The 27198-nt window shown below is 56.6% G+C and overlaps 1 protein-coding gene across 1 annotated transcript in view; it reads left to right on the top strand.

The window, feature by feature from the left end:
* Window positions 1–2082: 2082 nt before the first annotated feature.
* The window catches only part of BCOR (BCL6 corepressor), a 121567-nt gene continuing 96451 nt past the window's right edge, over window positions 2083–27198 (top strand). Inside the window, exon 1 of the mRNA XM_032329821.1 lies at window positions 2083–2170. The gene's annotated coding sequence lies outside the window, so the exon portion shown is untranslated. The remainder of the gene's footprint in view (window positions 2171–27198) is intronic.

Below are 27198 nucleotides of genomic sequence, written 5' to 3'. Positions count from 1 at the left end.
GGATGGAGGCCTGTGGCCTCTTTGGAAATCATCTGATGCTTCCAACCTGGGCTGGCCACGCCGAGGTCACAGGGTCCTGCTGGTCATTCCAGACCAGATTGTAAAAGAGGTCGCTGAAACCCGTCTTACACTCAAGACTGGGTTGTTACTTCGAGAGAAAATAAACGTTTTCATTTCTTGGTTAATAATCTTAGGAACGTGAGCCAAAATAGACAACTGTCAGAAAGGGTGGGCGGGAGGGAGGGAGGAAAGGACAGGGGGAGAGAGGGAGCGAGAACAGACTATATCAATAATCAGAAACAGAGACCAGGCGTTTTCCTCCTCCATGTGCTGCCTAATGTAGTGACTTCCACCACAGAGGCATATGCAACAGATGTTGGAGGAATCAAACTGGAAAGGAGAAAGTTTGCTTTCAGGTAACCGGAAGTGAAATTTGTCCTCACTTCAGATTGCCCAATTAGTGACACAGAAGGGACAACTGGGTAGGTTCAGAAAATGAGGAGGGGAAAACTAACAATATGGTATAAAAGTACATTCTATCGGATTCTCTAAATAGAGGAATTTTTTTTTTAATCACATCCTCTCTCAGGGGCCACCGGAAGGAGGGGGACAGCACAGAGAGTCAGTGGCAGCTCTCCAAATGGCAGATATGGTCCTACTGATCAGCATCTCAGAGCTATTGGCTAAGGTAGACAGCCTCATATTTGGACAGATGTGGCCTCACAGCTGGTGAGGGCTGTGACAGAAGCTGGCTGCAGGATGGTGGTGGTCCTGATGTGGTCCGTGAATTTAAAAAAAGAACCACTGAGCTGTAAACCATGCTTCCCCACCCCCTCCCCACGGCCCGCCTGTGGAAGCGAAGCCAATGGGCCATGTCTGGGGGGACATACACTCCTTCCTTCTTGCTATATGTTTTGAATCATCTCAAACTCAGTTCCAGCCTCACTGACCCTAAGCAGAAGCCTCCAGAGAAAGAACAGGGTTGGGAAAGAAAGGGCTGACACCCAGTAAAAGCCGCTTTGGGTATGTGCCCCAGCAAGTTCAAATGCTGCCAAGCTGATTGGCTGGGAGGGAGAGGAGGAAGGTTAGTATATTTTTGAATAAGAGTTTCCTGTTACCTGCAAACACTCCGAAAACAGAGGTTTTATTGAGGTAGGACCATCATCTTAGAAGGATCAAGAGTTGAGGCTGCTTTCTCCAAAATCACTTGCCATCACCGGTTCTGTCAGTCACTCGTTCAGGCCCCCATTCATTCCACCAGAATTTGATGCCTACTGCGTGCCAACCACTGTGCCTAGTGAGAGAAAGAGAGCCCTCAAGAGAACACTACAAACACACGGGTCTGTACTTTTGATTCCAAGGCGAGCACCATAACAGAATGTTTAACCACCCTGGGCTGGAGTGTCCTGGGTTCAAATTCTCACTAAGTCATTTAACTACACTGGGTGACCCTGAGCTAGTTATGTAACTGAGTGTTCTCTATGCCTCAATTTCTTTTCTTTCTTTATTTGACAGAGACACAGCAAGAGAGGGAACAGAAGCAGGAGGAGTAGGAGAGGGAGAAGCAGGCCTCCAGCCCAGCAGGGAGCCGGATCAGTGCTCAACGTGGGGCTCAACGAGAAGTTCCGTCCCAGGACCCTGGAATCACAACCTGAGCCAAAGGCAGACGCCCAACAACCGAGCCACCCGGGCGCCCCATGCCTCAGTTTCTTGATCTGTAAAGTTGGAAGACTTCAGAAATAGCGCAAAGCGGAAGTGGGAGCTACTATTAATTATTTAACGCACTCTCTCCACCCCACCCCAGCTCTGCTCGGTGCCACAGCCCACCGCTGGGTGTTATTTCTGAGGCTGGCCAGGCCCTCTGCCGCCGGGCTGTGACCCTGGAAATCGGGTCAGACACTAGTCAAGGCGGCATATGCCTGGTCGGGAGGGAGGGGGTGCTTTCTTAGCGCGCGGTTGCAAGCGTTTCCCCAGGGCCTCCGGATAGTCTAAAAACTCACTTCGGAGGAGAGGAAGGAGCGTAAAGTGGCTCTTTCGATCTGAGACACCCCCTCCTGGAGAAACCACCCCCTCCCCCCAGCCCAGCGCGGAGTGAAATCTTAGAAGCCGCCGCTGCTGGGTTTGCACGGAATGCCGGAGTCGGTGGAAGCCGGAGCTGGTCGGCCCGAAGGTCAGCGAGTTGTTTTGAGTTCTCGTACCCGGAAGGGGGGGCAGGGAGGAGAGGACGCCAGGGCCCGAGAGACCCCGCGTCAGAGCAGAAATTGTTTGTGCTCCGGAACAGGCAGCTCAGCGGAAGCCGCGACGGGGGCGGGTCACGTGCGGCGGTGGCGGCGCAGCTGGCGGGGGAGCCAGGCTGGGACAAGGGCCCGGCCGGGCGGGGGTGGCGGTTTTCGCAGCCGAGGGTGGAACCGGCGTGCTCCGGGCGCTGAGAGCGAGCGACGCCCGGAGCCCGGGGCGAGGCAGGCGCGCGAGTTACGGGGAGGTTGGGGGGTGTGCGGGGGGAGCTGGTGTGGGAGCCGGGGTGCTGGCTGGGAGCTCTGCGCGGTGCGGCACAGGCGGGACGAGGAATTGCTGGGGGGAGGGGCGGGGGGGGTGCGGAAGCGGGTCCCCGAGGCCGGAGTGGCCATAACCGGACCGGCGCGGAGAGCGCGCGGGCGTCTGAACCCCGAGAATGGAGGCGCCACTCTCGTAGTCGCCGGCCTTGTTTTCTTCTTGCACGCAAATCCCGGAACGACCGGAACCGCCATCCCTGCCTGCGTCCCAGGGGCGCCCCATTCCGCGTGGAGGCAGCTGCATCCCGCTGGGCGACTCCGGGCAGGGATCGGCTGAGGCCGTGGCCCGGGAGGGCTGCCGAGGTGGCTCCGCGGAGGGTGGTGAGCCGGGGCCGGGGTGCACACGACACACACGTCTCCCCCTCCCCCGGAAGAGCCGGCGAGCGAAGGCGCGGGCCGTCTCTGGCGGCTCTTTGGGGACTCCCCGGGGGCGTGCGAGCCCTGCGGCGGCCGCAGAGCGGGAGAGGGTGCTGTAGAGAAACCATCGGCCCCACCTTGAAGACTGGAGTGGCCTCGTGGCCAGGGGTGAGGAGTCTCACGCTTTCCCAAAGCGGCGCGCGCTACTCCAGCGTGGGAGGGAAAGGACACAAACTTGGCCGCCCGCCAGACCCTGTGAAGACGCCTGACTTTGGTGTCCTCCCCCCACCCGCTGGCCTGAAATGTACCTCTCCCACCACCGCCGTAGCCCACAAGGTTCAGGTCCGAGACCTGGAAGAGCGGGGGAGTGTGGGCAGGCCTCGGACGGGAAACCCACCCACGTTCCTCTCCCGCGCCACGCGAGGAAGGCGCAGAACAATTGTCTCGCAAAGTTTCCCGCGTCCCCTCACCCACCCTACCCCCAGTCAGGGAAGGGCGGCTTTTCCGGACGTGGGGGCAGGGGGAATGGCCTCGGAACGGGGAGCAGTGCTAGTTCCTTTTCCCGAGACCGGAACACAGGAGAGGGGCGCCGGCCGCCAGTGTGTTCGCGTCCCCAGAGTGGCGGCGCTTGGCCCGCTGCGACGTCTGCTCTGGGTCGCGGGGCAGCGGGAGCCGTGCAGAGTCTGGGACGACGTGAGACGCCATTTGCATTCCCCCCTCCCTCCTGCAGGTTGGCGGGGGCGGGGGTGTCGCCCGCCGCGGAAGCGTATTCCTGGCAGTGACACTGATTAGATGCTGTGTCGGTACGTGCACAGAATCGGGGTGGGCCTTCACCTCTCCTGTGCGCATACACTTTCTGTTGGAAAAGTTGCTGCCCCCCCCACCCCGCCCTCCCCTGCTCTCGCCGCACAGCTGCTGTCTCCAGGGCGGAATTAGGCGAGCACGTTTGCTCAGCCCGAGGGAGAGAGGATCGCGCCGGCGCGGGGAGGCCGCCGGGCCCGGGCCTCGAAAATCCAGCCCTGGCTTTGCGTCGAGCTGCAGAGTGCGGCGCTTACGCGCGCCCGGCCAGCGGAGGCCTGGTTTCCATCTGCCCCTTTCGCCTCCGTGTTAAGTTCGCCGGGGAAAACCCAATCATCCGTGCAGAGTCCCTCGGAGGAGAACCCACCGTCCCCCCCCGCCCCCAAAGCCCGATTCTGACCGATGGAAAAAATGACAGTATAGGTCAGAGCAGGCTGCCCGCGAGTATTAATGCGGCCGCCTCCGTTCCCGGTGCTTGGGGAGGATGGGCGCCTCACCAGGAAACCGCCGAAGGGGGAGCCAGGAGGGCCGCCTGCCCCTTCCCGGGCTAGAAAACGTGGATTCTTAGAGAGACTAGACAAATGTGGTCAGACAGCTGCGGGAACTTAGCCTATCTAAATACAGGTCGTCCGTGTATCTTTCAAGCAAGATGAATTTTTTTTTTTAATCGAGTGCACGTTGAGTCAGTTACAAGCACTGTGAGAACTGGTTAATCAGATGCGAATTGAGAACCTCACTTTTTTGCCTGGTATTAAACGTGTGTGTGCAGAAGGTGCTCGGCTGACCACGATGTCTCTTGGCACCACCCGTGTGTCTCCTAAGAAGGCGCGGTCTCCCATGCATTCCACCTTGGAGGACTCTGAATATAACTCTAAAAGGGGATTTATTTTAGTTGTAGTTTCTATTTGGAGGCTGCTGAGTCCTTGCAAACTCCCGTCTGGGATTATTTGTACCGAGTAGTAGATTGCCCTGGGTTTTGGCTTTTAAAGCCCACGTCCCCACCCCACCCCCGGGCTTTTTTCTTTTCCTGCGTACGTGCCGCAGGGTCTGGGGAAACTGCCCCCCCCCCGCCGACCCCCCGCAACCAGCCCTGTGCTGCCACCACCTTCAGTCTCTCGCTTGCGCACCACGCGGCCTCGAAAGAGGGGTAATGTCAACTCTCCGGGTGGCGCTCGAGAACTGGAATTCTGACTTCGGGCTCCGGCGGTGTCCCGGGCGGCGGCTTGGGGGCCCGGAAGCTGTAAAGGGGAAGCCCCGTAGGTGACCCTGAGGCTTCGGGAGCAAACCCGGAGGCAGCCGCGTCTTTGTCTTCCGCGGGCCTGGCAGCTTGGCACGCACAGTTCCGATAAGGATCAACCCAGAGCGGGAGCGCACCGCCAGCACATTTCAGTGTCGAGGCGAATGCCTGCAGCCGCGTCAGGGAAAGGCCATTTGCGTTGTCTCTGAGAAGGAAAAGGCTGTCCCACTTAATGAATTATGGGTGACCCGGGAGAGGCCAAGCCCCGGAGTGAGAGGCGCTAAGACCTCCTCAGACCTTTCTTTGCCCCAGCTCTTCCCCATCAACAGGAGACCCTGTTTCAAAGGGAATGTGAAGCTTCTTGAAATTCGAAATCTGGCCAGTTCTATCGACATAAAGAGTAGTGCACCTATGTATCCCTAAAATCAGGCCCAGGAACAAGGCCTGCCACATTCCAGACCTAGAGCAGCGTTAAACTCTGGCTAAAGTGCTTCGGAGAGCGGACCTCCAAGAGCTGATTTATAGGAGGTGGCTTTGAGCCATCAAAAAAGGGTGGCTTGGGAGAGTCTACTGGAGGTCCTCTCTCCCCCAGTGCTGTTTACCCAAGGCCTCAGGGAGAGGGTGGTGGGTAATGGTGCCTGAGCCCTGGCAGAAGCTTCCCATTAATCCAGTCTGACTGAGCACCATTAAAGCACGCCTTCCTCCCTACATCTCTGACTCTAACACTAACACACACACACACACACACACACACGCGCGCGCGCCTTTAAGGCAAAGTGTAGTTCAGACAGCTGGAGTCCATTTTGCCTTCTGGCCATTTTTGGTGGGTACTAGTGTTCTTTTCCTCCCTGCCCCAACCCCTGCCTCCATACGGCCTTTGGGAACTTGAACCGGCTGTTTTTTTTCTACCCTCTCCCTAACCAAAGGTAGGAGAGTACCAAATCATAGCAACACACACATTGTAGCAGCGCTCTAGGTGTTTTACATATTAACTTCTATTATCCTCAAGACAACCCTATGAATTAGAAACTGTTGTTGGCCTCTTTTTACAGATGAGGTCTCATCATGGAAGCTCAGAACTGTTCAGCAACTGGCCTAAAGCAGCACAGCTTACGATAGGGCAGGAAGGGTCCTGAGCTGGGGAGGCAGAGCTGTGCTGCTTGTTGTCCAGTGTTGTGTAGTGAAGGCAAGCCCTTTTGGGGGATGTTTCAAGGGGGACTGCCTGAACCCCTACCTTCCAAAGGAAGAAGTTATGGGAAGATCCGAGAAGGCCCAACATCTGGCCCTTGTTTTCCAAAAGAAAGTTTTGGGGCTTCATACAGAAGCACGTTGTTGTGGCTCGCCGCTGGTGCTGGAGAAGGGGTCAGAGAAGGCAGTGCAAAGGCCCCATGCCCCACCTTGCCGCAGAGCATCCGGTGGTCACGACCAGCGGAGGCGGCTGGGGGCTGGGGACAGCCGATTATAGAGGAACCCCTTATCACCAAGTGTCAGTGGTCCTGGAAGGCGGAGCTAAACGGACGCTTGTGGGGGTGGCTGGGTCACACGGATCCTTGGGCTCCTCCAGCAGAACTGGACCGATGTCATAGCCCAGCCCGCAGCTCCTGGCTCCCCTCCTCTTGAACGCCAGTCCTGGGCATGGAGCCCCGTGGCGGGGGGAGGGGGGGCAGAGGGATGGGGCGGAGGGGGGGTGGCCGGTGGGCGGTAGCTGGAGAGGCCAGCCAGTCATTCCCTCTGAGGACGGCTGGTTCTGGGTTGCTCCCACCCACCCTGCCTCTCGTAAACACGGGACACCCTTTCCGGGCGAGAGTGCGCGCGCAAGCACATACACACACGCGAGCGCGCACGAGTTCCAAGCGCACAACGGGCCACCCAGGCCTCCGCCTTCCTTTCCTCCTTCCCGGTAGGGCGGCTGTGGGGGAGTTAGGGTGGAGGGGCCGAGCTGCCCTCCTCTTCCCCAGCGACAGTGCGCATGCTGCACCCCTGGGCCCTGCAGCCAGGCCTGTGGACCTCCTGCCCACCCACCCCCTCCCGGCAAGTGGCGGTGGCTGGCGGGGACCTGTGCACTGTGTTTCCTGATGGCTCTTTGGGGGAGGGTGGGGAATCCAAAGGAGAGGGCCAGGCAGTAGGGTGAGCGCGTGGATGGCGATGGCGATGGCGATGAATCCTCTCTCCCGCGAAGGCTGGTCGGCCTCCAGCCATCCCTCCAAGGGGTCTACCTGGCACGTCTTGTATTGGACCAGCCTGACTCCCCTGCATGCCTGGCCAGAGTGAGGGTATGTGTGTTGGGTGGGGGTTCGTGGTCAGAGCCGGCGCTGGGCGATCAGCTCCCCACCCCCTCGAGCCTCTACTTTCAGCACGCGAGGACTCGTGGCCCCGCTGCCCTCCCCACCACCGGGGTCTGCGGAAGGGCAGGCTAGCCGGCCTGGCCGCACTCGCCCGCGATGAGCGCGACTCCGAGAGCCCGGGCCGGCCGCCGAGCTAGGGGAGGGAGCGCCGCAGCCCGCGCGCCTCGAGGCAGAACACACGCCTTTCCCGGAACCTTGAAACCCAGGGGAGTCGCTGCCATCTTCGCGTGACGAGCAGCGAGACGCCGGTGATTAAGTGTTTCTTTCCGGCTCTCTCCCCGGGTTGCGGCTCGCCTCCTTTCCACAGGGCTGGGAGAATAAAACCTGGAGAAAAACACAACTGCGCTCCACTCGCACACCAGGTCCCTGCTGGCCTCCCTGGGTGAGCCGGCAGAGGCACGCTCGGGCTCCTTCCACCTCGCCTTGCCAAAGATCGAGGTCCAGGGCCACGTGCCTCAGTTTCCATGGGCCCCCCCGCCCAGATCGTAGAGTCTAATGGGGAGGGGGCTCACGTTACCAAAACCACCCGATTTCTCCCCTCCCCGTCTGTTCTCCTCCCGTGGGGATTAAACCTTAAACAGGAATCCCCCACCCACACTAGGGACTAATCCTGCCGCCCCTCCTGGGATTAACTCGGCTCACAGGTCCATAAAACACTTCCGGCACGGCCAGAGGGTCTGTCTGTAGAAACACTTTAAAATTGTCCTCCCGGGTCTGCCGTCAGAATTGACTCGGGGGAGGCAAGTGAGTAAACAGGAGGCTGTAAGGGTCCAGGCGGGTGGGGGTTGCAGGCTGGGGAGGAGCTGCCCCAGTTGGAGGCGGTGAGGGCAGTCTCAGCCTGGAGGGTGGCCCAGGACCCAGCAGACAGAGCTCAGAAAAGGATGCAGCATTTGCTACAGGGCACTGATTTGGAGAAGGGGGGGGGTGCAGGCAGGAGGAGTCCTGTGTCAACCGAATCCTGGCCCTAGTTCTGTGAGGCAGACTGGATCCCTAAAACTTGGTGGGGAGAAGGGGCTCAGGCTCCCCTGCTGGCTGATGGGAACAAGAAGTGTGACGCCCCCCCCCCCAGCTCAGGTGGAATTCTGAGGCCCAAAGTGTCAAAGCGCTTTGTTAAAGGGGAGTGCGCCCTCCATTTCACTGGGATCAATGTGCAGCCTCTCTTACCCTAGAAAACACAGTGACTTGGTCAGTAGACAACAAAACAGAGCGAAAAGCAGCCGTTCCTCAAATCCATATGGGAATGTACCAGGTCAAGGGAATCCAAAAGCAACTTAATATTTTGAACCTCTTTTTCTTTTACATCACTTCAAATTAAGTTTCTGAAGTGATGGGAGAAGCTTTGGAATGTTGTAAGAGAAAGCTCTGTCCCAACTGGGGGGGGGGGGGGGTTAAACGGAAAGAGAAAGGACCTTCGAAGTGGATCCAGCCACATTGTGAGGAGAAATCCGGATGAAGACTCGAAATTCAAAGTAGCTTTCTAGCTCCTTCAGTTCTTCTGGAGAGCAGATGCCAGAGACAGCCACTCCATCCCTCAGGACCCCGAAAGTAGGCCGTGACTCTGGCTGGGTCATCTAAGTGTGTACGAGGTGGAGGTGACTTTGGAGTTCAGGGTGGGGATAGTGACGAAGGGTAATATGCTTAAAATGAACATCAGAAGACAGACAGAGGCCTGCCTCAGGGTCCTGAAGGCCCAGAGCCGCTAAAACTGTGTGTGGGAGGGGGCGCCCCGGGGACTCCTTCCCCACAGATGGACTCACTCAGCGTGAACGGCCCCAAGTGGCACCCAGGCACGCTGGAGACAGAGGCCCAGGCTGTGCCCTGCACCCAGCCTAGCAGATTGCTGGGTGGGGAGGGGGGGCTCTGGCTGGACCGCTCACCGCCCTTCCTCTCCCCTCCCCTGCCCTGGGGCCTCTGGGCAGGGTCAGCTAGCCTCCACCCCACTGCCCCTTGTGCGCCGGGCGCCCTCCCCTCCCTGGCGCCGGGCCTGGATCCCGAGGCCTCCTCCGCCCCGTCGTCCCCGTTCTTCCCGCCTCGTGATTCATTTAGCGGCGGTACAGAAAGCCTGTTTACCTCCGCAGCCCAGGGCGACTGATCTGCTTAAAAAGCCCCAACGCCAGCGCCGACCAGTAGGGGGGGATTGTCCTATAGATTATTTCTCCTCCTGGGTGTTTTTTTTTTTTTTTTTTTTTTTTTTCCCCTTAAAGAGAAGGCTTGGTTGGAGAGGGGGGTGGGGTGGCATGTTGCTGCTGTTTTTTAAAAACACCGTATTTGAAAGAGAAACAAAAGCCGTTTAGGAGGTACCGGGGCTGTTTTTACAGATAAAAAGTGCAGCGAATACCACCGGGCCCCCAGCAGTGATAAACTAAATGGTTGGCCGATTCGGCCAATTAGCAGTTAATCTGTTATCTGCGATCTGCAAACAAGTTTTTTGAGGTTCCAAGGACACCGAATTCCTGTTCCCGTTGGCAGGGTCGTTCGCGCTCCCGTCCGGTGGGCACCTCTGATGCTCTCGGTTTCTCTTAACTGGGAATCCGGCTCCCACAAACATGTTTTGCGGGTGGGAGGACAGACTTGAACCACAGAAAATTCACTTCCGCAGCCGAGGAGCCGCCCGCCTGCATCTCCCCTCGGGCCTGAGCTTGCTCCCCGTTGGTATTTTACCCCCTTCCCCAATTTCGCAGCCCTCCCATTCTGCACGCAGTAGGCCTCCAACACATGTGGAATGAATGTCAAAAGCTATAATGAGGCGCTCGGCCTGGAAGGCAGCCTGGCGCGCGGCCTCGCCTTCGGAACCCCATTCCCGTTCCCCGAGCCCCCAGGTCGCCGCAGCCTGTGCGCGCCTTCACCCTGCGCGGGCCGGGCGGGCGGGGGAGGCCGGGAGGCACGAAGCGCCTGGAGCCTGCACGATGATAAATATTGCGCAGACAGCCCATAAATAATTTGCATTATGTTCAGCTGACAACGCAGGGCGATTAATTTTAATAGCTACATATTTGCCTGGGCTGCTGCTTTCGTAGGCCGGGTAATGAAAGGCGAGAGGCCGCCCTGGCTCCGTGCTCGCGGTCTCAGAAGGCAGCCGGAAGGTGCGGGAGCGCCCGACGCTGCGTCTCCTCCATGCAGCCCCCCGGGGAGCCCTCGCCCCAGGGCCCCCCTTCCGCCTTCCACGCTGTGCAGGGATGGGGTGCGCGCGCTGCCCGAGCACCCCGGGGCCCGAGCAACAGGAGCCACCATAATGACACTGCACATTTGCCTGTACGGGGACAGCCACTTGTGGACCCGGAGACCCTCCCCGAGGCGATGCACCCCACCCGGCCCGAGTCCGAAGTGAACTCCGGAGGGGATTTCACGTTGCAGTTTGGTGGCGGCGGGGGGTTGCTGGTGTTAGGCGCCGCCAATTCGCCGGTGGGCCCCAGCGCGGCGGAGACTTTTCCGCCCTCGGGACCCGGACAAGGGACAGAACAAAGCCCGGCTGCCCACGCGTCCTCTCTGCGCGCGTCCTGAGTCCCGTCCCGCTCCCTGCGGGAGGCCCCCCTAAAATGCTTCCCGAGCTCCTCGGTTGAAAGGACCGCATACATAAAGGACGGAAGAAAGGGTTCGGTGGAGCTCTTAAAAAGGGGGGGGCGGGGAGGCGAGCGCGGGGAGGAAGGACACAGCGCAGCGGCCGCCGCGGTCCCGTGGTGGCCGGGTGCGCGCGTGTGCGTGTCTGTGTGTGCGTTCCGATGACAAAGCCCCGCCGCCGCCAGCCAGCTCCTGGCTGCCGGAGCAGTGGTGGGGGAGGGGAGTAGGAGGAGGGGAGCCAGCGCTCGCGTAGGTAGCGGGGAATCGAAGCTTCCCCAGAGAAAGAGTTCATTCATGAGCTGGCGGAGACCTCCTGGCCGAGCCAGGTGGAGCCTCCTGAAGCCCACACCTGTGTATTTCCCTTTTTGGAAAGGGGGGAACGCATCGATCATTACCATATTTTAATTGCCTTTCGCAAAGGTCATCTCTAATTATGGGTTGCGAGGAGGGTTGGCCAGAGGTCTGTAGCCCTTTATTATCTTTGTGTGTGTGCGTCTGTGTGTGTGTGTGTGTGTCTCGCCACTGAGACAATGCACCCAGCTCTTCTCGAAATGCCAATCTGAGGGTGTCCGTGCGCGCCTGCGAAGCGGTCACGACGTGCTGAATCCACGCAGACAGACCGGGCTGCGTGCACAATAAAAGCCGAGCAGGCGGCGAAGGGCCGCGCAGACCCACGGGTTTTCTTTTTAGAAACGGTGGTGCGAAGAGATTTGACAATAATAACACGCAGCAGGATTAAATCAGGGCGGGAATAAGAAAATGCATTTTCGTTTCTAGAACCGCGGGCTCCTTTTAACCCATCCGATTCCCCAAGAGCTTTTTGTACCCTTGTGGAGTCCAGCCCAGGGACAGGTGGTGGGCACTTAGCAGCTGGAGACTGCCTGATGACGTTCTGGGCCAGCCACATTATTTCAATATTAATCTCTTCCTTTAATTCAGCATGTTGTCAGTTACAGGCACGTGGACTCCTCAGCCACGTCTGTTTGATGGGAAATGATAACTGGCCAGCCAAAAAGGAGAAAGAATATGTTGAGGGGATTTTAACTTTTAAAAGTCTTCATTTCCTTAGTTTTCATCGCTTGGGCAAACCCTTGAGGCACAAGTCTATTTTAACTTCATCAGAGGGAGAGCCGTGCAGTAGGGAAGGTTGTTGGACCTTCAGGGGGTTGGTGGGATTTTGAAGTTAAGGTGTCCGTGATCAGTAAAGAGCCATATGGTCCAGAGTGGGCAGCAGCCATTCTGAACTTGACTTTCTCAAAGGATCCTGGCACCTTTGAGCCTGCATGCTGGTGCAGCCAGGGGCTGGGGTCAGGAGCCTTGGAAAGTTGGGGGCTCTTATCCTGGCTCTGCTTCCTGCCTGCCACCCCCCCACACCTGGCCTCCTGGCCTCACCAGCAACCAGCTCTGCCCAGAGGAAGGCAGAGCCAGATGACTGGTCCAACCCCTAGAGATTGCCTGGTTTTCTCCTCCCCTGTAATCAAAACCAGATGCACTTAAGCGCCTTTCATCAGAGGAAGCCCAAAGCCCTTTAACAGGCTTCAATAAAAGGCTTCCTAGGGCCTACCAGCCTGCTCAGTGTCGGGGACCCTGTGCCCATTTCCCAGCTGCAGAAGCCTGGGGCTGCAGCCGGGGCTAGCTCCTTCTCTGGGATCCCCCAGAAGCCAAGGACAACTATTCAACCGCTGTGGCCCCTCCAAGGCAAGTAGGGTACCAGCATCCCTGCCAGGTGTGCGGGGACAGATCCCGTGGACAGGAGAAAACAGACGTGGGAGGGAAGTCAGCAGCTCATGCCTAAGGAAGGACAAGAAGAGGGGCCTATGAGAAGGAACCAAAGGAACCAAGATACAGAGGTGGGCTGGAAAGGCAGTGATGATCAGAATATCCAGAAGGGCTCCAGGGTTCATGGACCATTTCCCCCTCAGCCCCCTTGTGCCACTGTATTGTGGTGTTTTGACTCCCCAAGGGCAGAGGTGGTCTTATTTATCTTTGCATGCCCACCTCAGGGCCTGGCACAAAATACATGATCGAAATGTTTGGGAGATTGGGGCGCCTGTCTGGCTCAGTTCCTAAAGCATGTAACTCTTGATCTCCGTGTAGTGAGTTCCAGCCCACATTGTTAGGTGTAAAATTTACTTTAAAAAAAAAAAATGTTTAGGGGACGCCTAGGTGACTCAGTTGGTTAAACGGCTGCCTTTGGCTCAGGTCATGATCCCAGAGTCCTGGGATGGAATCCCATGTCCAGCTCCTTGCTCAGAGGGGAGCCTGCTTCTTCCCCTGCCCTTGCTCTCTTGCTCTCTCCCCCTCTGGCGAATAAATAAATAAAATCATTTTTAAAAGTTTTGGGATGTCGCAGGTATGGTAGACACTTCTGGAACAAGACATATGTGGGTTTAAGGTGGGAACTTCTGCTCCCCCCACCCCGCAATGGTTGTATAACCTCAGACTCAGTTTCCTTATCTGTGAAATGGGTATGAGAATGCCTACATCCCAAGATTGGGGCAAGATTAGGTGAAATAACGGCACTTAAAACACCAGGAAGATAATAATATTTTAATAAATGTGCCCTAGTTCTTGAAAGAGTGAGAGAGAGTTTGTGCTGATGTTATTTGGAGTATAGGAAGGAAGTGTCTTGCAAGGCCCTGGCTGGGTAAAAGTCTCACTGGCCTGGGATTTGGGTCAGAAGAGACTCTTGGTTCTAAAATATGTGTTCCAGGCGCACCTGGGGTAGCTCAGTAGGTTAAGCCTCTGCCTTCAGCTCAGGTCATGATCCCAGGGTACTGAGATCTAGCCCCATGTTGGGCTCCCTGCTCAGCAGGGAGTCTGCTTCTCTCTCCCTCTGCTCTTCCCCTTGCTTTGTTCTCTCTCTCTCTCTCTCTCAAACAAATAAATAAAATCTTTCATTATTCCAGTTCCAGTAGCACTGTGAATCGGAGCCGTGGGACCTCACTGTCCAGAGGAGGCAGGCAGCCCCGCCGTGAGCTCTGGGAGCCATGCCAGCCTTCAGACTCACACTCTGGGGAAGGGGTTAGGTCCCAGGCCCTTGGGCTCTCCTCTGCAGGGCCAACTTGGGACTGAGCCCTGGTTGTGCTCTGAGGGTCAGGCCTCCTGGGCTGAGTGACTGGCAGATTCCAGTTGGTGCTGGCTTTCCGTGGTCGTGGGGCGGGGGGGACGGGACTGTCCCTTCTGCCTGACCTCTGCTCCTGCTTCATGGCCGTATTTTATCTTCAACAAGTTCATTCTTCAGCCTTTGGCTGGGCAGAGATGGAACGTTACCTGCCTCTCTTTGCTGCTTGTCTTTTCTGGCCTGTTCAGCACCCCACCTCTCATGCCCGCCCCACCCCACTGTAAGCACAATTTGACAATTTCACTTCACAGTCTCTTTTCTTTTGCTCCCTGGCTTTCTTGCTTGTGGGGCGTGAGGGGGTCCCCCTGGGGGTCCCTACATCCCCCTCCTTAGTCTTCCACATGCTAGGTTCTTGCAGCCCCTTCCCAGGACTAATCCTCAGAGCTCAGCCCTTTCCCTCGGGAGGGCTGGCTATGAATTCAGTCCCTGAAGTGGGGGCAGAGGGAGGGTCAGGCCAAAGGGCACTGCTGGGTGATTCCATGAGTGTATGGCCTAGCCACTGTGACTCTGAGTATCGTGGATGAAAATACACGAGTCTGGAGGGTGACACGAGTGGAGTAGTTGCAGACAGGGAATGAGAGATGTGGAGTTTGTGGGGAAGAACCTGATGCCGACACTCCTTGCATATTTCCATCCTTCCCCATCCCCAATAGGAGAACCTTCAAGAAGAGGCCAGAGGAAGGTGGGGAGAGAAGAGAACAGATGGGTGAGCAAAGCCAGCCGGGTGGAAATGCCTGGTCCCTGTCTCCTGCCCAGTGAACTGGGTCCCTCGTGCAGCCAGTGTGGGTCAGGAGGGGACAACATATAGAGTTCCTTCAACCAGGTCCTTTAGGGAAGCGTGAGATCAGATTTGAGAAGACGGCTCATGGTCCTACAGGGATTCCATAAAGAACAAGAGATTAGTTGTGTCAGCGAAGGTGGAGGATTTGAGTCCCGATCAAAAATGTCTTGCTGTCAACACTTCTGTTTTTTATCCCACTCACATTCTTCTAGGGATTTAACAATGATTGTCCCTACTTACTATCACAAAAACAAGGGTCATCGCATATCTGCTGCAGGGGTGCTCGCTCCAAAGCAACTGACTTCTGCTCCTGGGTTCTGTGGGTCCAAATTTGGTGGAAAGTCTCAACAGCTGGGAGCTAGAATCGTCTGGGGACGGCTTCACCCACATGTCTGGCTGGTGCCTGGGACCTCAGCTCTGTCCCGCCGCATGGACACAGGGCTCCCCATGTGGCCTAGGCTTCCACATGGTATGGTGGCTTCGGAATGGTAGGCCTTGAAGTCACACAGCAGCTGCTTGAGGCTCCCAGACCAACCCTGCCAGCAAATGGGAAGAAAGCTGCATCACGTCTTCAGACCCAGCCTCTGAAGTCACATGGTGTCATCTCAGCTCCACTGTACTGGCTGCAAGGAGTCACAAGCCCATTCAGAGTCAAGGGAAAAGGACTTAGACCCTACCTCTCATCAGGAGGAGTGGCAAAGAACTTGTGGCCATGGTGAGGGCAGGGGGCATGCCCAGCACTCTTGAGAGCTAAGCTCAATGAACAGTGGCTCTAAACAGAATGGTCTATATTGTAATAGAAACTGGTACTCTCAAGAGGCCACATAAATTATACAAGGGGTGGGTAGGGGCGCCTGGGTGGCCCAGCTGGTTAAGCATCAGGACTCTTGATTCCCACTCAGGTCTGATGATCTCAGGCTCGTGAGATCGAGCCCCACATCGGGCTCCATGCTCAGTGCATTCGGCTTGAGTTTCTCTACCTCTGCCCCTTGAAGCCCCTTGCCGTCTCTCTCTCTTCTTCTTTCTCAAAATAAGTAAGTAAATCCTTTAAAAAATATTATACAAGAGGTGGGGAGGCAGAGGGTTGAAATTAGGCCAGGGTAAAAGAAATGGGTCTGTACAGCAAGTATGGATTTTATGAAAAAATAGACAATATCCGAGGACAGCTCTGTCTGTGAGCTTGGGAAACCTGGGAAGGATGGAGAAGAATTGTGTGCTGGGATCGGATGGGTTCTAGGCCCTGCAGCACTGAAAGGGAAAGCAGGTAGGGCACAGGACTTAGCTGCCCCCATCCTTCGCCCTCCACTTTTGGGGGATCTGTGGCAGCCCTTCATTGCTTCAGACAACACAGGATTATGTACTATTTGCTTACAAGTCGCCTCCCCCCGCCGCCAGCATATGGGCATCTCTGTGTTGGTACAAAGCTGGAGATGTAGTCGATGCATTTCCGAAAGTAAGTGTGGAAAAAAATAATACATTAGTCTAATAATAAATTACCCTAATATTTAATGTTTGTCCCCTACCCTCAGGGGTGGTTTTTAAATATCCAGCACGAAGAGTGTTGGGGCTGTGTACATCTCTAGGGCCCCAGGTTCTCATTATCTTTGTCTCTAACCCCTGAATGGAGAGTTTGACTTCTAATTTCATGCTAGGGGTTTCACAGGCAACGTAATTGTATTTGCCTCTGCCTTTGATCTGCTCCTTGATCCGCTGTTTCATTGTGGCTCAACTAGGAGACAGAGATGGAAACGTGGTGGAAAAACATGATTTTGTTTTGCCTTGGAATTGACAGTGATTCTTTTCTCTGGCTCCCTTAACGTGACACACCTTCCCTAAACCTGAAATCGAATTGTTTTCCCCGTTTTTGAAAATCCAAAAGGCATGTGCCCCCTCTGGCATGCTTTCATTTTTGCTCACAAAGATTTAATTTTCAGCAAAGACTTTGGGGGCAGGATGCTCATGTTTGAGATCTCCATGAAAACTAAGTGCCCCCGGGGTTAGCATAGAGTTTCTGGGTGAACTCTGACCCATCTGCCCCTTTCCTGACCTCACCCCGACTTGCCAGGATGTACCTGGTGGACCTCGGGGCCTCCCTTCGGGTGATCTTGGTCTGTGTGGGGCTGGCTGCTTTGCTTCTGGAAGCCAAAGAAACCCAAATTCAGCAGGAACCTGGCAGGTCAGAGCCAAGCAACATTCAGTTTGGCTCCTAAAGTCAGCGGGCTTCTCAGGCTACAGGGTCCGATACATGGGGTTTTTCCGGCTGTGCCTTTCACGAAGGTCCCCAGCCAAGACCAGGAGCGAGGGCCGGAATTCAGGCCCAGGGCACCTTTCCCCCCTTCTTACAAAGTCACCCAGGAGGCTAGTGGCCATTCTCTTCTCAGGGCGGAGGAGAAACAGATTCTCTCTCTGATCAAGAAGACAAGAGAAACAGTGACACAGGGCCGGACAGGGGTCAAAAGTGCGTCTTGGGAGCAGAGTGGGCCTGCCTAAGGCTGCAGACCAAGCCAGTGTTGACCCAGCAGGTTAGAATAGTAGGCCCATTTACTGACTTACTCTTTGCTCTGTCATCTGCAGGGGCCAGTGTTCCTAAATTACTGCGTCCCTCCTAGGCTTTATTTGGAGTTTAAAAAAAAAAAAAAAAAAAGACGGGTGTCACTCTATCTATGTGTCTTGTTTAGCAAGCGGGGGGGGGGGGGGGGGGGGGGGGGGGTGCCATGTTTTCTTCAGTTGTGAATATGAAGACTTTAAGGGATGTTGCTAGCTTCAGGCCTTTGAGGGTAAGACCCAAATAGCCCGTACAATGGAGTTTGACTTCCTAACAAGTCACCTGTGAAAGAAAATTCACACTCCTGTGTAATGGATGGTGATAATTTACATTTAAAAGTCGCTGGCTCAGTCCTAGAGCATACAACTCTAGATCCTGGGGTCCTGAGCTCAAGCCACACAATGGATGTAGGGATTACTTTAAAAAATACAAAGGTTAAAAACCAAAAATGTCTAAAATAAATAAAAGTGGAAGCTCAGAGCACCTGACTGATTCTGTAGAGCCTGCAATTCTTGATCTCGGGGACATGAGTTCAAGCCCCATGTTGGGTGCAGAGCCTACTTTATTTAAAAAAAAAAAAAAAAAGTAAGATTGTCCAGATAAAGCAATTCCTAATCAAAATTAAACAACTCCAAAGAGGGACTTTTCTGGTGTTAGCAATAGGCTGCTAGCGAAAGCCTTTGGAAGCCTTCTATATTAGGCCTGGAAAGCCAACTCCTGTTCCTCCCATTCATTTCTGTAGTGGATGGTATTGGTATTCCAAATTCCATGAATACTTGGAAAGGTATTTTCACAATAAAGCCACAAACAGGGTCTCTCTTGAGAAGGATGAATTTAGAGAACTTGTTCTTCCCCTTTAACCAGGAATGTGTAGTCTGGGAGCCCCAAATCCACTCATCTCCCTCCCCAGTTTTTCCCCCCACTTTTGGTAATTTGAATTGGGTTTGTTGAAGAATTAGACGGTTTTGAAGGACATTAGTTACATCCTCTTGACTGAGAGTTCTCAAGTTTATTCTTCTAAATGTGGAGGAGGGGGGTGTCTGGGTGGCTCAGTTGGTTAAGTCTCTAACTCTTGATTCAGCTCAGATCATGATCTCAGGGTCTTGGGATCAAGGCCTGCGATGGCTGGCTCTCCCCAAGGAGTCTGCTGGAGATTCTTTTTCTCCCTCTCTCTTTGCTCCCCCACCTGCCCGCGCTCGCTCTCTCGCTCTCTCTCAATAAATAAATAAATAAAATCTTCTTTAAAAAAATTTCATGTATATATTTTTTAAAGATTTTATTTATTTATTTGGCAGAGAGAGACACAGCCAGATAGGGAACAGAAGAAGGGGGACTGGGAGAGGGAGAAGCAGTCTTCCTGCTGAGCAGGGAGCCCGATATGGGGCTTGATCCCAGAATCCTGGGATCATGACCTGAGCCGAAGGCAGACACTTAACAACAGAGCCACCCAGGTGCCCCAAAAATCATGTGTCTTAAAAAATTTTTTCAAATATTTCATTTATTTACATGAGAGAGAGCAAGAGAGAGAGAGAGAGAGAGAGCGCACGCAAGTGAGAGAGAGCCCTAGCAGGAGCTGGGGAGAAGGGCCAAGGCAAAGGGAGAAGCAGACACCCTGCTGAGCAGCAGCCCCATGCCAGGCTCCATCCCGGGACTCTGGGATCGTGACCTGAGCCTAAGGCAGATGCTTAACCGGCTGAGCCACCCAGGTGCTCCTGTTTTTTATTTTATTTTATTTTTGAAGATTTATTTATTTGAGTGAGGAAGAGTGAGCGAGAGACTACATTGGTTGGGGGTGGTGAGGGGCAGAGGGAGAAGGAGAGAAAATCTGGGGCAGACTCCCTGCTGAGTGCAGAGACCAACCAGGGGCTCAGTCTTGGGCCAGAGATCATGATGCAGCTGAAACCAAGAGTCAGTCACCCAACCACTGCACCACCCAGGTGCCCCAGAATGTGTTAGTTTTTCTAAAAACTGGAGTTTTTCACAAAGAACTGTTTGCCCAAAGTTTACAAAGCCAAATAGTATGTAAAGTCTTGGTACAAAAAAGCAGACCCCTCCCTTGTCCTACCTGTTTCTTCTGGCAGATACCATAATTTTTCTAAGTAATATGTAGATGTGGCCTTCTCTTAAATAATCCACTGTAACTATCTATCATCTGTTGACCTCTTAGTATAAGAGAGGAGGATTTTGGTTTTCTGCATCATACTTCCCCTCTCCTACTCTTACAATAGAGCTATATCATAATTTCTTAAGAAATTAATATCCAGGGGTGCCAGGGTGGCTCAGTGTTTAAGCAGCTGCCTTCAGCTCAGGTCATGATCCTGGGGTCTTGGGATCCTGCTCAGCGGGAAGCCTGCTTCTCCCTCTCCCACAGCCCCTGCTTCTGCTCCCTCTCTCCCTGTGTCTCTCTCTGTCAAATAAATAAATAAAATATTTTTAAAAAAAGAGGGGTGCCTGGGTGGCTCAGTGAGTTAAGCCTCTGCCTTTGGCTCAGGTCATGATCTCAGGGTACTGGGATCGAGCCCCACATTGGGCTCTCTGCTCAGCTCGGAGCCTGCTTCCCCCTCTCTCTCTGCCTGTCTCTCTGCCCACTTGTGATCTCTCTCTATCAAATAAAGAAAATCTTTAAAAAATTCATATCCAGTGTTTCCTTTGCGACCACATACATATTGCTTATTGCCGAGGCAAATGAGCTTCAGTGATTGCATTCCCTTTCCTGTATTTTTTTCCCCCTGGGGTTAATAATTGCCTCAGTTTTTAATTTGCTTAATTTTGTTTGACCTATGACTAACTTTCCCACACTCCCTAACCTCTGTACAAATCATCTTGGGACAGTTTTCTGCACGTTCACATCCTGGAGACCATCTGCAAATAAATAGGCTGACCTATTTTGCTTTGTGTGTTTGTTTCCTTTTAATTCCCATTATCTTTAAGTCTGAAAGCTTTCTAGAAGTTTCTAACCCTCCCTTTAATTTTATTTTTAAAAACTTTTCTTTGAAAACACACACACACACACACACAAAAACCCTTTTCTTTGTATGAAGTGTGGTGGGAGTTTTACCGATTTCAAACGGGAGTATTGTGTTTTGATAGAAAACTGCAACTCTACCATCCAGCTAATGTCGGGAGCTAAGAAATGAATCCCAAGTTTCTGATTCTTGGTATTTTGCTTAGTTTAAATAAACTTTCACCATTTTTCCTAAACATCAGCCTTTCAGAAGTGATGACTGTTATTCCCTGGAACCCTGGAATGAGCCAGTGTTAGTAAATTTTTATCCTTTCCTCTCCTCCCCTCCCAGAATGGATACTACATTTTTAGAAAGTAAAGGTTATTTTTAAAATAATTAATTGGCCCTTCCCCATGCCATTTACTACAGGATTCATGCCTTTTGTTTACATTCATTTCACGTTGCCTTTTATTTGTGTTTAGTTAGTCATTTACAAGTCTGCCTTCCCACCTAGACTGTAAATCACTCGAGGGATGCTTTTTTAAAAAATTCACTTTTGTACTTTTGGATTCCCCTAGGACCTAACACAGTGCCTTGCCCTTACCAAGGTCTCCATAAACGCATGTCAAAAAAGTGGACAGATAGAGTGGCAGTCTTCTCCAATCAAGATCCCTTAAAGGGAGGTAACTTTCCAATATTCTCTTGCCCCGAAAGAGACTGCGAAATCTCTTGAACGGTGGGCACTGCGCTGCAGGCCTCGCTCCCCAGCCATACACCGCCCTCGACCGCCCCAGGAGCAGCCACCGCACGCTGCAGTCGGGAAACAGCAGCCCAAGTTCGGCGGGAGAGGTGACAACGTGTTGACCATTGCAGGACTCCGGGAACGAGAGGTCGTTTCTAGGGATTGAAATGCACACGGGCGGTGCGGCGAGGGGCGAGTCCAGATCGCGCTCTAAGCAGGAGCGTCGGCCCTAGGCGGGGGTCAGCCGTGACCCGCGGCGCGGAGGGGGTGCTCCGGAGGGAGAGGGCGCGGCGCCCCGCCCCACCCCCCCTGCTGCCCGGGAACGCCCGCGCGGCCGCCCGGGACCCGGCCTGCGGCTCTGCAGTCCCACCGCCGGGGGCAGCGCCGCCCGCGCCGCCCGGGCTAAGATGGCGGCCGGCGAGCAGTCGCGCGGGCTGTTGGCGCCCAGGGTGGCGGGGGAGGCGGGCGGCGCGCCGCTCCCCAACCCCGGGAGCTGGTACGGGCAGCTGTGTATCCTCCCCCCGGGGGTGGGGGGGGGAACCGCTCCTCCTTGGCCCGCAGGGACCCCCGAGGACTCCCTCCTGAGACTTCCCCAGATAGGCACCCTGCCAGGCGCTCTACCTGGACGGGCCCTAAAGGGACATTTTATCAGCCAACTCCCCCAGACTCGGGTTCCGAGGAGGGAGGCTAGTCCCTGGCTGAAAGGTCTGTAAGGATGGCAGCCCGAGTAGACATGGTGGACGGAAGACCAGCGGGTACCACTGAGTACAGGCCTCACCACCCACCCCACCCCCCCGGCCCCAAGCCATTTCCTCCCGCCTTGGCGGCTCAACCAGTACGGCTTGGAACACCTTCGGAGCACAATTACGCAATGCCAGTGCCCGCAGGGAGCGGGGCGGGGGGGTGTCAGACCCGATGAAGACACAGGGACCAGAGCTCTTGAAATCAGAATTCTCTTGGAAAATCTGGTACATCCGGTTGTGAAATTCGTAAAATCATCTAGTAAAGGCTACAGAACGTGTGCGGCTTGTCACATTAGCTCTGGCATCGGTATGCGCGCCGTGTAGGCTGCCTTCCTCTTAGGACACTCCAAAACCTGAGGTCCAATTTACCAGAAATGGCATTGATGAATGCGGTGCATTCTGAGTGATCGCCTCGGGCTCAGGTTGGGAGGTCAGAAGGCCCCTCCCCCCTCCGCCCCGCCCCCTCCCCCCAGCAGCTGATGCAGGTAGAATCACAATGGTAGGAACGGAGGTGTACCTGGAAAAGCTGGCCATTGTCCTCCGTAAACTTCAGGCTGGCACCTCCCATCAGTTCAAGGTTCCATCCAAAGTTTGCAGGTGGCTTATCAGTTCAGTGTGAAAGGCTGAATGTGAACTTTTTTTGCTTTTGTTTTGTTTTGGTGAAATAAACCCCTTCTGCATAAGGTTTGCACAGGCTTGTTATTCGTATGCAGAACACTTCCTCCACCCACCTAAGCAACAGCCACACCAGCCTTTCCTTCCTTCTGCAGCCCCTCTTGTAATCTTGCCTGTCTCTTGCCCCAGTTTAGGCAGCTCCCTGAACTTTTTTCAAAGACAGCCGTAAACCCAACACTGGACCTAACCCTCCCTGGTCCTGACCTTCCCTGTAGCGGCTGGGGCCTGGAAGGACCAGCCTCCCCAACTCAGTAGGGCCAAGGGCGCTGCTTGTTGTGTTTATGTGCGTTTTCGCCTCTCTGCACACTTGTTGGTACTTTTCAGATACCATGCTTTGCCAAAAAATAAATCGTATGCAAGAAAAAGTTCAAAGCGGCCCATTGAAGCCAGGCCTCCAGGAGCTGGGGGTCAATCCTGCGGGGGAGCCAATCCTCCGCTTTCTAAGCCACAGCCAGCACCAACGGGTTTACCGCTGACCATGTGCCCACGGAATTCCTCTAGTAACACCAGCTTCGGTGGCCTGCGCGCACCCACCTCTGGCCTTGTCCAGCCCCATGCTCCTTCCGGGAGGCGCAGTAACCACAAGAGGCACGACAGGCGGCCCACCGAGCAGGTTTGGTGACGACTTCCCGGAGACGGCCGCCTCCAGCGGCAGGCCCCATCTGCAGTGCAGCTGAACGAGTTAAGCTGCCCCCAGCGTGAGCAGCCTGGGGTGGGGCCCGGATGAGAACGAACCAGCGGCAGCTCCGGGCAGCCTCGGTCTCAGGATCCCCCAGTTACATAACTAGGTGAACCTGTCTTTCCAAGGGCTCGTGAGAGGCCCGAAAGACCCCCGTCGGGGGTTGGGGAGGCGGCCTCGGAGCCGGGCCTAGTGTGAGGCTGCGCTGGGGACCTTGGAGTCACGGAGCAGGGGAGAGGGACGCGGCCTGGGCATGTAAGGCGCTTCTGCACTGAACTAGCAGCGAGGGGCTGCAGTACCCCACCCTCAGGCTTCTGCGGCGGAGATGAGCCCCCGATGGCAGAGATGAGCCCCCGATGCGGGCAGGCAAAGGAGGCGCGGTTCTCAGGGCAGCTCCTCCAGGGGCTCTAGGGTTACTCGCCATCGCTGGGACAGTCAGACCCCTCCCTGCCGCCCCTGCCCTCTGCCTTCGGGCATCGGCGGGAACCTGGGCTGCCTGTGCCCCCGCCCCGGGACCGCGAGACTGGGCCCTACGCGACCTAGCCTCACCCTCACAAAGGCAGCGTGCGGCTGGGGCAGAAGACGAGGAATGGCCACTACTCTCATATCTTTAATTACGCCCCTACCCTTCCCCCCACCCCATCGCCGGCTTCCAGCCCTTTAATCAATTTCACGATATTAAATATTAATTTCCCGCCAGCCAGGCTTTCTCGGAGGAGGGGGAAGGGACCGACAGGGCAGTTCCGAGGAAAGGATGGCTTTGTTGGGTGTGACCCGGGTAGTAGGGAGCTGGGGATGCGCGGGCTCCTAAGTGACCTGCGCCGGGAACTCGGTCTGCGCTTTGCAGCTGGGGAACTTGGAGAGTTATGCAGGCCTCCGAGAGGGGCAGGTAGGTGCGCCGGGAGTCCCGGTGCGCTGGGCGACCGCTTCCTGCTCCGCACGCCCCCCCCCCGGCCCCCAGCCCCAAGTCAGCCTCTAGCGGGCCCGCGGCGCGCAGCGATGATGGATCGCGCCTGGCGGGGGTGATTTGGTGTTGATCGCACATTATCACTGGCAGGTTGGACTGGTTGCTGATGGACGACTTCTAGCGGCGGCAGCAGCAGCGTCTTCAGATACCGTGCGGGGACTCGCTTGCTTTGCGAGGGTCTCTCTTACCCCGCCCCCCAGCCACCTCTCGCACACTTGCGGGTGTAAGGAGGACTTGAGAGTCCAAGCGGGGTCTTGCGGCACCCAAGGCCGCCCGCCCTCGTTGGGGTCCTGGTGTGGGCCGCAGGCCGGGCGAGGAGGGGAGCCGGGACGGCTCTCCCACTTCCTACCATTCCTCCTTCCTTCGCCGCCTGCCTACTCCCCCCCAATCTTTCCTGCTTCCCCATCGAAATCGGGAGGGCCTGGGTCACTCGCGGGGTGGTTTCCCCGCCGCGGGTGCAGGCCGCGGGGTGGGCGGGCGAGATACCCCGCAAGCCCTGCGGCCCCCGCCCCTCTCTAGGGGCTCGGAGCACCGCGGCGCAGCGGTGTGCCCCTCCTCGCCTCTTTTTCTAAAGTGCCTGCAGATACAAAAGCGGTTTCGTAATGCCTTCCGTCTGCGAGAGCCGGAGGACCTTGGCTGACCTTTCGGAAACTGATTGCAACTGCCTGTTAACAGCCCGTACTGACCGCACCGAGCAGAGCGGAGGACAATCATTTAAGTGACAGACGGCGAGGTGGCCTCGGCTCAGTCGAGCGGCCTGGTTAAGCCCGCCCCTCCCCTCCCCCCTTGAGTGCCCCCCCACTCAGCCCTGGGCGCACTGCGGGCTGTGGCGGGCGTCCGGGCGGGCGGGGAGGTTGCGCCGCGCGTGTGTGTGTGTGTGTGTGTGTGTGTGCGCGCGCGCGCGCGCCCCCGCTCGCGATTACCGGTTGACGGGTTAACCCTTCGCCGAGCCGCCGGCCCCTTTGAGGCCGGACGCTGTCGGCTTAATCTGCCATCTGCAAAAGAGGAATAAAAGGTCCGCCTCCGCCGACTTTCCCTAATGGATAAACTGTCCCCACTCAGCGTGACCGGGGCCGCGTCCCCGCTGCTGCTGGAGAAAGATCCCGACCCTCAGCTCTTCCGGCATGTCCCCGGGTCCCCTCCCTGCGCCCCCTCCCTTCCCCGCACAGAAAGACACCGACACAGGAACAGTACAGGGACAGCGCGAGGGGTCTAAAGGCTCCAAGAGACTCGCGGTGCAGTGGACGTGGGTGTTCCCGTGTTTTCTGTTTTGGAAACTGGAGAAAGGTTGGGGGGGTGGGCCCGCACTGGGAAGGCGAGGTGGGGGAGGGGAGGCTGGTGACAGGGCACCTCGGGCTGCGCTCGCTCCCTCTCTCGGGAGAGATCGCCAGCTGCTCTCCAACAGGCAGCGCCCTGAAATCTATTTAAAGAGAGGGAAAGGGGAGGAGAACAAAGGGGGAGGAGGGGGGCGGTGAGCGGAGCTTGGGCGAGAGCGAGCGAGCAGGGAGGATCCGCCGCTCCGCGGGCACATCAAGCGCTCACATCTGTACACTCCGCGATCGATGGGGAGAATGGATAATATTTGTCAGCTGCAGACCTTTCTCTTCCCGGTTCCCGGGGAGGGGAGGGGGCGAGGGAGGGGGAGGGGCGGGCAGACCAGGCGCGAGAGGCCGCCTCAAGGACAGCGCGCTTCCCGCTGCAGCCACACGGAAACCTAGAGCCATGAAAGCCCGGGGATTTTTCTCTTATTATCATTATTAATTATTTTTTATTATTCCACAGCAGCCAGCGAACGCTCGGCGGCGCCCCTCCCCCGCTCGCCTGCCGCCTCCCTTTGTTGATTCTCAGCTGCGAGCGCGGCGGGCCCGAGCCGCCGTCGCCGCCGCTGCCGTCGCCGCCGCTGCCGCCGCCGCCGCCGCCGCCGCCGCCGCCGCCGAGCACGATCTGCTCTTGAGCCCTCGGTCGCAGCTGCGGCCCAGGAAGCCGGGGCTGCGTCCCCGCCCCCCCGCCCCCCACGGCGCGGCAGCCCCCGCATCCCCCTCCCTGCCGCCCGCCACGAGGCCAGCCCAGTCTCTTCGCTGCTGCTTGCTGCGGCTCCGCGTTCCCAGCGCCGAGCAGAGGCGCTGGCTGCTGCTGCCCCGAGCCTCCGGCTGCGCGGGGTCCTTCGCCACCCCTCACCCCCGGCGGCTGCACTCTGATGCCGCCGTTTCCACACATGGTCTTCATTTCGCACACTCGCGGCGTGCTTCCTCTCGGCTCCTCTCCTCAGGGCTTTTCGGAGCGAGGAGGGAGGTTCAGAGGAAGTTAGAAGCCCAGCGAGCCCAGGGGAAAGGGGGAAAACCCTCGCTCTCGGTCTGAGCTTCCCAGGCGGAGGGGAGCGCCCCGCGGGGGGGTGGGGCAGAGCCTGGGTGCCCTCCCCTTCCTTAGATGCTGTGAGGGGTGGCGGCCGGAGGACAGGGAGCTGGGGAGCGAGTGAGCTCCAGATCTGCTTTGGCTTGTCCCCCGCCCGGTCCTAGCGACTAGGGCAGAACTGACCCGCCCCCTCGGAATGGTACATTGGGCCTGGGAGCCGATCGGATTAGCTGTCCCCAAATGAGACCAAAGACACCTCAGACTGTCCCCCCCAACCCTCCGCGGGGGAGTTCCCTGGGCCTTTGCCCCCTTCCTCCTCCAAGGTGTAAAGCCTGGAGCTGACAACCCCCTCCCCGGCCGGAGTCCGGGCCCGCTCTGGTGTGTTTGTGTGTGTGTGTGTGTGTGTGTGTGTGTGTGCGCGTGCAGAAAGTTCTAGTTGGGGTTTACTTGTGGCTTCGCGCCCCCACCCCCACCCCCGCTGTCCTCCTGCGATTCCGGGCCAGCCTGCGGCGGCGTCCCCGACTGCTCCGCGGTCCTGGGCAGGGCAGGAAGCTGGCACGGCCGCCGGCTGGGCCGGCGCCACTTGGCCGGGCCGGCTGGTCTCTGGAACTCGCGCGGCACCTTCGCGCTGAGTCGGGTTCCCGGGTCTCCCGCCCAGTCACCCTGAGCGGTTCCCCCAGCCCCCGCTCTGTCCGTCGTCCTCTCTCCGGAGTCTCCCTTTCTCCGCCCGCCTTCTCAGCTTATCCCCTCCTCGGTCTGTCTCGGGAGCCCCGTAGCGCAGTCAACCGCCCTTCCCCA

This window comes from Mustela erminea, chromosome X (assembly GCF_009829155.1).
Source record: "Mustela erminea isolate mMusErm1 chromosome X, mMusErm1.Pri, whole genome shotgun sequence".
In the NCBI taxonomy this organism is placed as follows: domain Eukaryota; kingdom Metazoa; phylum Chordata; class Mammalia; order Carnivora; family Mustelidae; genus Mustela; species Mustela erminea.
Note: the sequence above shows the minus strand (reverse complement) of the source record. Positions and strands in the feature narration are given on the sequence as shown.